Source organism: Haemaphysalis longicornis, unplaced genomic scaffold, assembly GCF_048455015.1.
Source record: "Haemaphysalis longicornis isolate Haplotype H1 unplaced genomic scaffold, Haemaphysalis longicornis Haplotype H1 scaffold_2, whole genome shotgun sequence".
Lineage (NCBI taxonomy): Eukaryota > Metazoa > Arthropoda > Arachnida > Ixodida > Ixodidae > Haemaphysalis > Haemaphysalis longicornis.
Genome location: NW_027526295.1, coordinates 153232126 through 153244148, shown reverse-complemented (window position 1 = coordinate 153244148; position 12023 = coordinate 153232126).

Sequence of the window (12023 nt, the reverse complement as noted above, 5' to 3'; positions counted from 1 at the left end):
TACTAGATATCCAGGTTGCATTACAAAGTCTTACAAACCAAGCTACTGACTTCTAGCACAAACTACATTTTTTTTTCTTTCAAATTAAGCAGCAGGGCTATATTTTTCGGCGAATAACTTTTCATTGCTGGGCAGGACTGCATAATACTCTTCATTGATGTACCATTCAGAGTGCATCCAATGTAATGGCCTTCCACAATACGTCACTCATGCGCAAATTATGCAAATTTCAAAGCTGCCACTTAGCCAATCTTGTAGCAGTTTTTCTAGCTTAGTGCCTTTTCTTTATATTAGTTCGAATCACATACTTTTACGTTTACTTTGTATGTGGTTTCTCTGAAACTTTGTACTTGCGGCCGTTGTACTTGTGTCTGTACTCTGTAGGCCTTCTGTAACACCTTGTACTTCACCACCTCTACTGTGGAAGACGGTGAAATTAAACACCTCAGGTAGAAGTGCCTACAACGATAAGTGCGTCATTGAGTTATTGCAGGTAGTTCTAACTGAGCTATTGCGTTTATTGTTTTCTGTATCGATGGAAAACTCCCCCCAGCTTTTGGTCAGTAAGTGTTTGTTTTTGCGCAGTGAGGGGTCAGTTCCACCTTCAAAGCAGATGGGAGGGAGGGGAGAGTGGGTGAATTTAGTTCATCGTCCAAATCTTGCACAACCAAAAGAATGCTAAATAACATCAGCTGTATTTGGCACTTAGTTTTCCTTCCTTGAAGAACTTTCTTTTTTCACTTGTAATGGTTGTTTTTGTACTTAATACAGCAGTGTTTTCTACTGCATGAATGACACTGATGTTTGCTTGCCCACTACGCCATATTTTCAGAACTTGGACAGATACCCAAAAAAGCAGATGAAAAGGGTGGCTGGTTCGTAACTTCCAAAGCTTTCCAGTTCAGAGAAACTCCAAGTTAAACAAAAAAGTTTGAAGTAGGAGAGTCACACTGTTTGTTGTCTTGTAGACCAGTGGGTCACAAATACAGGTACTGAAAGGTACTCGGCAGAGTGAACACATCAGTCATCACACAAAGCGCAACAGCGTTTTGTTGCCTTTACCCTGTCAAACACGATGTTAATGCAAAGAACTTGGCCTCACAAATTATCTCCAGTTCATAGGCTTCTTTGTACAGCTCAGCCTCTTGTGCAGGGCATAGAACTACATGAAATATGAAACACAAAGCGCAGGTAACAAGTGCCATACCCTTTCATAAACAACACATATTAGGTACTGCCGCACAAAATAACTGAGTTACTATGCAGCCACAATCGATTTTTAGGGGCGAAGCTCCTTTTGCTCACGCCCTGTCCCGGCCGTACACGGCACATTGATGATGACTGTGGCAGGATCCCCCTAGGGATTGGCCTTGCTACCCAACAAGGAGGAGAGGAAGAAGAGGTCGTTCGTCGCCTGCGAGCTGAAGACACGTACCGGGGGTGCGCAACACAAGACGCTCTGCAGAACGCGACCGCCAAGGTGGCTAAAATGTCACACCGAATTCGCCAACTTACCCATGGAGATTCTCATAGTCCCAAGCAAGCCCTACATAATCACCTCAAACATCGACGTTGTCGACGGGCTTGTCAACGGAGCGGTGGAAAGCTTGACATGTCGAGTCTTTATATGATGTGTGGGCGAATGTTTCACGGTTTTACCGATAAGCATTTTAGCTTCGCCCCTCTCATCGTCATTCATTTCGTGGAGATGGCGGGATTTTCTTCCTGAAAACCGACTTGAGACAAATACATTTCATTACTATTGAAGTGTTCTTAAGAAAATTGCTTTCACAACCCCCTATACGGGACAATAACCAATATAGTTTTAACAGAAAAGAAACCCATGCACGCGTGCATGCACTGCTCAGAATGTCTAAACAAAATGGATGTGTTTGCCGACATGGGGTACAACCACACCTATTGGACAAGTAAATATGGTTGCAAGAAGCAGGAGCGCGTAAATAACTGTCATGTACCACGAGGCAATGCTAGCAGCATGCTTGATCAGCCACCCTTCCTGCACTATCCTTTGGCTATTGATGAACTCCTGCACATGCAGGTACAGCGTTATTCAACTGAAAATACCCTGCAGTGCACAGTAATATCGTTTAGCCTTCTGAATATGCTATGCATATGAGATAATAGCGCGTTTTTTCTCCCTATCAACACCGTGTGGAGCGTTTCCCGGAGTTGCACTTTTTATATCCCGTTTGCCATACTCGCCAAAATGTTGCAAGTAAATAACGCGAATATGTTTCCAGAACTGGCTTCAACATGCAAGTAAATCGAAAGAGTAGAATATTTAAAGTGCCCTCAAGTATTGGCAAGCACGTTTGACACAGCACTTACAAGTGCAATCATCATGCATTGGTTAACAGTGAGAACACAAAGCTGCAGCTATGCCGCATTTTTACCACACATGATAATGCATTTCAGCACTGCAATGTAAATGCGCTTGCTTCTGCCCCAAATAAATTCACACGTGTATGTGCTAAGGTTACCAGAAAATCAAAGGCTGGTGCGAAAAAGGGTAACTGATTAAACATATTGCTAAGTTTCGCCCCATGCTCCACGGGCGTTGTTTCCCAGTTTCCAACATCTTGTGGCTGTTTCACAGGTCCAAAGGAAGAAAGTGAACAAGTCGGTTGCTTGTTTTGTTTACCTTCTTCATGCCCGCCTTTTTTGTGTCGTGGCCAGGATGACTGCACCTGCTCTGTAACAGACAAGCTCCTGTATCCCATTTGCATGAAATAAAAGATGGCCAAAGGTTCTTATTAGGAAATTGAAAAATAGGGCATAGCATCCACAAAGAATCGCCTCGCTTTTTACCAAGCAACCAAATAGAGGTGATTGTAACTTCAAGCTTGTCCAAATGCAGGTGCTCATCATGTTTGGTGCTCGTGTTGGCAGGGCGAGGCAAAATCTTCATCTTTCGTTTTCGTTGTGCTTCTGGCTTGCCTCTCTTTGAAACACTCTTTAAACCGTGGCAGCGAATTTCTGTTTTATTTACGTTGTGTCATGCTGCCCACGAGTCTCATTTTGGTTATGTTCTGCTTTTTACTTGCCTTTCTTCTTTGCCAATATTTAGCTCATTTTTTATTTCCTGATAAGCTAATCTATAATCTATATGATGCAGACTTTATTAAAAATACATTAGTTCTCGTTTGAAAACTTGTGTTGGTATATTGTTTTCAAGGCTGCATGTATAAAAACAATTTTACATGAACTGCAGCAGCAGTGGTAGTAATTCAGAAAACTTTTGCTTATACAGTCGAGTCCACTTATAACGATACCGTATATAACAATATATCGGATATAACGATGAACAGCTTTGGCGCCGACAACTTTTGTATTCTGTCTATGGTAAAATAAACCGCTTATTACAATGCTCCAGTACCACGATATCGGATATAACGACTGGATCAGGTTATATTGTGCACAAAAAGTGCACCAGTGATGTCTCTAATGACGCGGTTGCGCAGCCTAGTCAGGTAGTGTCTTCGTATGAGGCCCAATGCGTGACACAGTCCCTCGGGGACTTTGTTTCCGCCAAGGACATTTACCTCAGCTAGGTGAAGCACCTATAGATGCTCTTGGAAAAGATTTGTGCTAGCTTCACACGCGGCAAACAAAGGTGACCACCTGTGGATTCTTTTCCGCAAATTAATAGTAGTACGACCTTGCTAGCATGCGAATAAAATGTTTTGAGCTCTCTTCCGTCTTTTTAGTTTGCAACCCGCTTATAACAATTATCGGTTATAACGATGGGATTTTCTTGGCACTTGGATATTATTATAAGTGGAATAAACTGTATGTACATCATCTTCACTCCCGCTATAAAAAGCTACATGTCACTAGTGATGCTTAGCACCACCAAAAAACGACCAAGGCCGAAAAAGGTTGATTTGAATCCTGGTAACACCAGCTTACTATCCAAATAACATACAGCCCTCCAGCTAACGACAATGAAGGTGGAACACGAAGCTTTCTTGTGACGGATTTTTGGTTGTCCGATATTGGACTTTGACTCGCAGACGGTTTGGATTTCAGATTGCAGTTGCTTTGACTTTTGGCCTTTTGTGATTTGATTTCACAGGACAAAAACTTCGCGTTCGACCATCGTCATTTTTACATGGTGGGGTGCAATATTTTTTGAATTTTGCATTGCCATGCACCCCTCTCTAAATTCAAATGGCTTCAACCATATCAAAATGGAGCAACCGGATAGACGCTGGCTTCATAACACGAGGGATCCAATGACGATTCCGGGCACAGGCAGCATTTTTTTCCAATTCATCCACGATCATTTGTCATCTATAGAGAAAGTTGGCTTTCTTGCGAATGTTTTCACGTTACTCAATCACTGAAAACTAAAGGTTCGCTTTTAAAAAAACTATGCATTAAAATCACCCATGACTTGGTTTCACTTATGAGCTCTGTGCAGACCACTCAAATGGCTTTGTGTGCCTGTAGACACAGACAACTATCCCCGCAGGGGGCACCTTGTGTACTCAAGGTGTTTTGGTGAGTAGCACCACCACGGTCCCGAGCTCCGCTGGGGTGCCTAGTGCCGTAGGCACTTGGTGACTTGCAACACCACGGACCCGAGCACATGTGGGTTGGACCCACCCACGCCCCGGCTGTGCGTGGCTGAGCCGCTTCTGGGGAAAAGGGAATCCTGGTGGCTGAGCCAAAGCCGGGGTTGTTTTGGACCTTCACGGCCCCCCGGTAGAGGCAACACGCCACTTTGGCCCCTGCTTCTCGCAGACGGTGCCCCCGGTCTGACCCGCCCAGGGGGAACCAGCCAGTCCCCTTTTCCTGCCTCCCTCTGCGCTCTTTCACCTTCCTGTCTTCTTTTCTACCCCTATCCTGTCATCTCTCCTTTTCCTCATTTCCATACATTTCCAGGCGGCAAGGGTTAACCCTGGGTAAGGAATCAACCTTGAGGACTTAGACAGGGCTATAGCAGCTATGTATGGCTATGGTGGCTGGCTAACACGCATCTAGCGCGTTCCCAGGTTGGCCTCGGTGGTGGGCGGCCAGCATAGCTGCTGAATTGATTTCACTTGTTATGGCAACGAGATTTTCTGCATCCCATGATCGTCCTCCAAAACGGGGGCGCAACGGAGCAGTCCAGCAGTTTTTCATTCCTAAAAAGTCAGAAAATTTCCTAAAGTTCCACGTCATGCACTGTGCAAAAGAAGGCATGCCAATGAGACGTCTGTCACCATTCTTGGTAGCCAAAGTTCTAACAAATGATCTAGGCGGCGGCTATAAAGTAAGCAAGTTGGGAAGCGGTGACCTTCTCCTAGAAGTACAAGACGCAGCTCAGTGTGCCAAGTTGACGAAAATAACCACTGTTGGTGACAATCCTGTGAGCATCAGTCCCCACCGATCCATGAACACTACCAGACGTCGGCCAGCGCCAGATTTACGTCGGCCAGGGCCAGACGTACACCTAGCCAGAAGAAGCCGTAAACCAGTTTGTGGGGAGACGCCGTTCCTTTCTTCCTTTCGTGAACGGGCGAGAGAGACCGAAAAGAGGACGGGAGGGGCCTCGCGCAGGGCCCGCAAAGCCCGCAAAACTCGCAACGCAAGAATCCAAAACTTGCGGGTGCACGCAAAGCGCGCGGCGTCCGCTTACGTACTGCGCACGCGCTGTCGCGCCTCCGCAAGTTCGTTGCGTGCGCAGAGCTGCTGCGTGCGCTCAACTAAAACTGTCTAATGTCTACTCCTCGTGATTAACTGTAGCAGCAGAAAACAGCGAAACACAGCTTGGACGACTCGGAAAGTTAAGCAGGCCTCGCATACACAACAGCAGCGCCCGCTACTGCGCAAGCGATATCTGGCCCGTCATTCGCAGCGCCCCCGCGCCGCTGCGGTCTGCTCATGTACTAGAGGGCGAACACGATCTGGCCGCGTTCTCCGCCACGGCGGCCGGCGAGTGTCAACACCGTGTTCCTGTGGCAAATACCCGTCAGCGTCTACCCAGCCCGGCATCGGGTAGCAATTAGCGTGTCCGGCTGGGTATGCGTCGACGCGACGCTCGCTGAGGTAAGAACAGGGGGAGGTTACAGTGACCGCTATACATTTCAAGCCTATCGGCTCGACCGGGCGGCATCAGCGCTCGTCCGCTGATACTCGCGGGCGCGAGCCGTCACAGTGCGGACGCGGGCAACCCTCCAAAGGCGTGGAGGATTCACCGACACTCACCGGACATCCTAGATTACGAACTGACGCCATCAAGGCATGCGCAAGTCAACACGGTGGGTCCTGTGACCCACGCTTGGGGAAAACAACAGCCAGTGCAACGAAGGGCCAAACGTGGTCGAAATGCATTACGTACCGTGCGTTGCGCGTCCGAAGGCGGTCTCTCCGGTGGCCTCTGGTGCGCGAATCGCCCTCGGAGGGAGACGAGGTAGGCGCGCGGGGATTACCCTTGCCTTAATGAGAAAGAGAGCGTCGCTAGCCAGGGTTACCAGATTGGGCGAGAAAACGCCAAATTGGGTGACTTTTGTTTTCGTTTGGCTAGAAATTTTTTTTTTTCCCGGTTGGGCGGGTTTTGGGCAAGTTTTAGGTTCGGGCACGCGCACCAAATTCAGGCAATATTTCAAGCGCAAGCGAGATATCTGCTCGCATTCGAAGCGTCCCTACTGGTAGTTGGAGCACCGATTCAGCGTTGATATCTTAGATCATTGCAACTGGGAATTATAATCTTCTCAAAACAGCAACTCGGTTGTGTCTGCACCAAGGAGGTTTAAAAACCTGCACGCATGAATCCTGCATGAAGCCTATTTGACGACACCATGTTTGATTATTTGGCAATACACGAAAGAGAATTGCTTCTTCCCCTGTATGAATATCGCCTTCTGCAAGCAAATGTTGATGTCCTCGGACGTATGCGCGATGAAATTGTGGAAAAACGTAAAAAGGGCCAGAAATAGCACAGAAAATGTGATGTTTCCTCTCCTCCCTGAGCTTGTCGTCTTCCTTTTATACTTACCCGCCGCGGTGGCTCAGTGGCTAAGGCGTTCTGCTGCTGAGCACGAGGTCGCGGGTTCGATTCCCTGCCGCGGCGGCCGCTTTTCTGATGGAGGCGAAAAGCAAAAACGCCCGTGTGTACGAGATTTCGGCGCACGATAAAGATCCCCAGGTGGTCAAAATTAATCCGGAGCCCTCCACTACGGCGTGCCTCATCGCCTGCGTTGCGTCGGCGCGTTAAACCCCACAATCAATCAATCAACATGAAGGACCAAGAGTGCCGGCATTTTTCAAGGCAGCACCAAGAAATAAAAAAAGCCTTCAGTGGACCGCAAGTCCGCCAACATTTTTTATAGCACAATAAAGGAAAGAAGTTTACGATGTCTTGAAGGGCTGCTGAAGTGCTTTTAGAATGGAGTAAAATATATTTTTTTGCAATTAATACATTTGTTAGTTTATGCCTGTAAGTTTTTTTTCTTCATTTTTCGCTTGGGGACAGAGTTGAATCTATGCCCCGCCCACTGCTCTCTCCCGTATCGCCGGAAGAGCGATAAACCGAGATGCTGCGACCGGAAGTAGCGTCATATTCGGAAGATGGCCAGCGGCGTGCGCCGCCGCTTCGCTGCGTCCTGGTATTGTGGGCGAAGTTCCGAATTAAGCGCGCGTGTAATCCGCCCTTTATTTATCTTTATTGTCCTGAGTTGCTTCGGCGTTGAATTTTAACCGTAATGCCACTGTGTTTTTAAAGATTCCCTAAAGTGACTCCTAGATACCAGAGATTTCCTACCCGAGCGCCCGTGGCTACTACATTGCCTTCACGAGTAGTCGGGGCCGGCCGTGTCGTCGGGTGCTCTGCGGCTCCATACGCGAAGCGACGGACCCTAAGAAATGCGGAGGTGCTCCAAGTTCCTGATCCGCTATTACTAGGGGAATAGAAAATTTACGGGACCGCAGCGCTCTGGGTTTCCCGAACTTCTTGTTCGTTTTTCCGATCAACATTGTTAGCTATGACGACAGCTTAGCTAAGTAGGTAGATTTTGAGAAGAAATTAAGCAAGCTGGAAAGCATGAAGCGTTTTCTGCGTGTGAGAGCGCTCCGCACACTCGCCGGTTGTGCATTCCCGTACGGCACACGATGCGGTTCGAACCGCGCATGCCGCGGCAGCAACCGCTCTTCGCTGCTGTCCACAAACAAGGCAGTCGCGAAAAGCAAGGTAAACGTGCAAGAGAGTGGATGATAGTGTGGTGAAAAACTGTGCTGGGGATTGATATCCAAGGCGATTTCAAAAGAGGTGGTCGAACTTGAATCGCGATGCGAAGCGCCGACCGGTCGCGGAGGCTCGTCGACGGCAGCAAATGCACCTGCCCGAGCACAAGATGTGGCGAGAGGCCGATGGATGGCGCTACCTGCGCGCAAGAATGAACACCGCACAGATCACTAGAATGACTATCAACGTGAAAATATGGTTCCACATGCGAGAAAGGGGATGACAGTGTGGTGAAAAACTGTGTTAAGGATAGTCATTCGCAATTGTACAGATAGCAGCGACCAAATATCTTCCGCGGTGCTAAGCCGAAAGTTCCCAACATCGGAGGCTATCCGTGCAACCAAGCCGGCTAGAGCTGTTGGGGGAGGCGTTCTTATAAAGCTCGTCGCGGGCCAGCGTGCTGCGTTTGGGTTCCTGTAGATTTCGGGGGGCCACCAGCGCTAGGTTCCCCTATTCTAAAACTGCCTGTACGTGCAGCAACGCCACGTCCCGCTGACCGGCCGCGCAGCGACCCGGCACCAGCACCTCCGCGCGGCGCGGCGACTGGCCGCTCGCTAGCTGCTGCTTGCGCGCATCGTGGGCCGCTGCACATAGCTTGTTACCGCCTGTCCGAATGTAAAAACTAAGTTACACATGCGAGGAAGGGGATTATGGTGTGTTGAAAAATTGCGATATGAATTGTGACTAGCGCTGGTAGTGAAAGCGGCGAACCAATATCTGCACAACGTCCCTGCATCCGAGAAACAGAAGTCGGCCATGAGCCGTTGGGGGAGAACCCCTTTCCAAAGCTCGCCGCGAGCGAACTGAGCGAACTAGAATGTATACTTCCCTGGGGCTCACCTATTCTAAGGAAAGATTGTGTGACTCTCCCATTCACCAGAGGACTTTCTGGGCCGTACCTGAACGGGAACAGAACGAGCTCTATAGGGACCGGGCAGCTGGACGGGTGGCGCCACCACTCGGCGCTCCCATCGTCAGTGGAATGAGCCGGTGCATTGGACTACACAGCCTCCGGTTGTTTTTGTCGTGTTTTTTTCGGTGCTTTTTATGTTTTGGCAGCGTTGTGAGCAGACAAGTGAGATGAAACGAAGTCTAAACAGATGTGTTGGGTTCTTAGATGCAGTAATGACTACGTAAACTTGTCGGACGCGTCTAAAGTTGGGTATCGGCTGCAATGGCATGAGCGCTTTTTGCAGCGATTTGCGCTTGGCTCCAACCGTTCTGAGTACGAATAAAACTACTAATATTAGTATTATTTTCTTCTTAAATGGACTCACGGCTACGCAAACTTATTCGATGCTTGTAAGGTTGGGGAAGGGCTACATTGACACGAGCGTTTTTTGCAGCGCTCTGCGCCTGGCTGCGCTCGATCTTAGTAGGAATAAAACTATTAGCAATATTAGAATTCTCTTCCACCACTTTAAATTATCTTCACTGGTTTCAATGACTACGGTTTCCACGCCAGCCTTAGCGCTGGGATACCTCGATACGTGTGCTTTAAATAGAAAGGCACCTGCATACGAAATGGATTACCGTGTAGCCGTAGAAATGTTGCGGTAGTTTACACTTTCTGCAGTGTAACCGTGATCTTTGTACCTTCGGTTTTGGTGAGCGACACTGTGACAGCATGGGAGCCTGAAAGCCGAAGTGGAAATGCCACGTTTGTGGTATTTTGTGGTTTGTGGCATTTTATCACGAGCCAAAGTTATTCACCAACTCAACAGCCCAAGCTACAAACCACCCCTCCTCCCCTTCCTGTTTTACCCCCTGCGTAGAATAAAGGCTAAAGAAATAGAATAAAGAAATAGAACAAGGGCCAAAGTTATTCACCAACTCAACAGCCCAAGTTACAAACCACCCCTCCTCCCCTTCCTGTTTTACCCCCTGCGTAGAATAAAGGCTGGCACGGATAGCTAAAAAATGTGGCAGTGTTAACGACAGCCGGTGTTTTTTAATGCTTAAAGGGACACTGAAGTGAATTTGTCAAGCTCCCGTTTTTTCTTGCACTGCGTAGACTGCCTCAAATTAGCACACTTTTCATCGTTTATCCGGTTGACAAATCGGTAATTATTTTACAAAGCGCGAAAGAAGAAAAACTACCATGCGCGGTTTGCGGCGGCCGCACCAACTAAGGCTGTGACGTTGAGAGGAGGGGCGCCGTGATTGGACAATGCCCAAGGTTAGCAATCACACAAGTTTCGGTTTCGGTTTCGGTTCTGTAAAACATAACCAATGGCTTTGTTGGATGGGCATTCTCAATATCTCAGTAATCATCGTACCGCGCTTCTGCCATGTTGTCGGCTGTAAAATGCCCAAGATAAGCCTCCCAGGACGGCTTGTAGTCGTAGCATTCACTAGCCGAGACCTACGCAGTGCATGAACGCCCTCCGCGTGCCCGCAGACGCCCAAATGTCATGCGCTTTTCCCCCATATTTGGAGCTTGCCTCCCTCATGCCTGTATCGTAAAAAGTGTGTTCGCACCAGGCCAAGGGTCTGTTCATTCTGGCCTGTGCCCACTGCCTGCAAGCAGTCGGTGCTTATGGCAACAGCACGCCAACGAGAACTCGCTAGCGCGCCAGTGCCAGCCTGCGAGCGTTTTGTGAACTAGTTCGTGTAGCCATGAACGTTGCGGCCCCAAAAAAGGTGAACTCAATATAGAAAACATCGGCGGAAAACAAAAAAGTTAACTTACAAAAAAAAAAAAAAAGCACGTACCCGCGGGGATTTGAACTCGTGACTCGCAAAACATTCGCCGCGAATTCCTAGAGCCTCAGACCGCTAGGCCACGGAGCTTTTTTTTTTTTTTTTTTTTTTTTTTTATTACCGTTTTTCAAAACACACATCACGTCAAGGGTAGATTAAAAACCGTCTGCCATGCTTTGGCTGACGGAAAAACTTAAAATAAACATCAAAAGTACACAGTTCTTCCAAAACTGGCAGCCATTCGTGGTCAGGGTCTTGTAGCTTGTGGATCTCGTACAGCATGGTTATACTTTGTGCAAAGTACTTGCTCACAGTGAGCGCTTCAGGATCAGCATGGCGTACGGCCATCCTCGACCTCCAAATGGCATGCAGGCCTAGGGCCATGATAAGATCGTACGGCACACTGCTATCACTTTGTACAGACAGAAACCGTATACCATCTGGTGAAACGGGCAGGTCTTTCTTTAAAGTCCTTTGCAAGACATCCCAGAAAAAAATGGCGTCCCAGCACTCCGTGAAAACATGGTCAACTGTTTCTGGTTTTCCACATAATGTGCAATTTGTTGGCCAGGGAACAAACAAACCTTTTTCTTCCATCCAAGTTTTGACAGGGAGGGTGTTGGTGTGCAACTTAAAGAAAAATGTTTTCACGGACGCTGGGACAGCCATTTTCTTTACCCGAGATAAAACATCCTGACCAAGAACAGAGCTGTATAACGATCGATACAGGGGTACCGGAAATAGCATTTCTTTCAAATTCTTGGTGAGCGTCCTCCTCGATACGGTTGATAGGTATTCGAGGGAAAACCGCACAGAAAGAAACTTGACCGAATCTACTACCTCCCTCATGTAACCTTTGATTGTTCCACATCTTTCATTCGCAGAGGAGACAATAAACATGGGCAAAGAACTGGCTAGTGATCTTTGCATGAAAGTTCGTAGAAAGGGTTCTTGCGAATCTCGCAAAAACAAAAACCGGTTGACAAGCTGTCTGACATAAATGTGACATAGGCCGACACCACCTTCCCTCACCCGTCGAAAGAGATTAGTTCTACTACAGCGCTCCCACACC